Below are 1,118 nucleotides of genomic sequence, written 5' to 3' on the forward strand. Positions count from 1 at the left end.
GGGTTCAGGAGCAGTGGCTAGGGCCCCTGAGGGCCTGGGGAGGGCGGCCTCCCCACCCCGGGCTCTGTCCTTGGTCCTGCTGCGTGGCAGGGTGCCCGGGACGGGGTCCGGAGGGACCGGGGAGGCGTCCCATGCGCCTCCGGGCTTGGGAGCCCCGGCTGGGTCCAGGGGCCCGGGCGGGTCCAGGGGCCCGGGCGGGCCCCGGGTCGGGTGCTCAGGCCCTGGGCCCTGTCTCCCAGCCTGCCGCACTGCCAAGGGCCCGGAAAGGGGTTCCGATGTGCCCGGGGAGCCTCCCCTTGCTTGTCTGTGTTCAGGAGCTCCATCCGGGGCCCCTGAGGGCCCCGGGGAGGGTGGCCTCCCCACCCCGGGCTCCGTCCTGGGTCCTGCCGTGGGGCAGGGTGCCCGGGACGGGGTCCGGCGGGCCCGGGGAGGCTTCCCCTGTGCCTCCGGGCCTGGGAGCCCCGGCTGGGTCCAGGGGCCCGGTCGGGGCCCCGGGTCGGGCGCTCCGGCCCTGGGCCCGGTCCCCCGGGCTGCCGCTCCACCCAGGGCCCAGGACAGGGGTCCGTCCGTCCCTTGCAGGCCTCCCCTGCTTGTCAAGGTGTAAGCGGGCCCCGGGTTGGAGGGCCTGCCGGCCCCTGGCAGCCTCCATGGCTGTGGCCCGGCTGGGGCCCCGGGCCTCCGGCCCGCCATGCCCCGGGCGCCCGCTCCCTCCTTCGTGGGGGCACGGGGCGACCGGATGGCGTCCCTTTCGTGCCCGGCCATCTGGTCGCCCAGATCCCCTCGGCCATCTGGTCTCCCGGATCCCCTCGGCCATCTGGTCTCCAGGATCCCCTCGGCCATCTGGTCTCCCGGATCGCCTCGGCCATCTGGTCGCCCGCAATGCTTTCCAATGGGGGCGACCAGATGGCCGAACTTCCCTGGAAGTCCCGATGAGGTGCCATTTGCCTCCCGGATCCCAGCGAGGGCTCCAGGAGGTCGGGTACTTTCGCGCCTTGGGTCCCCTCTGTCACCTCTAGTGCACGGATTACAAGAAAGGGGGGTAATTTTCCTCCGGATTACTAGGGAGAGGGTCAGTCAGACCTCCGTGTGGTCTGGCGATTCTGAATCAGGGGAAGGCA

This window comes from Lissotriton helveticus, unplaced genomic scaffold (genome assembly GCF_964261635.1).
Source record: "Lissotriton helveticus unplaced genomic scaffold, aLisHel1.1 SCAFFOLD_1110, whole genome shotgun sequence".
NCBI lineage: Eukaryota > Metazoa > Chordata > Amphibia > Caudata > Salamandridae > Lissotriton > Lissotriton helveticus.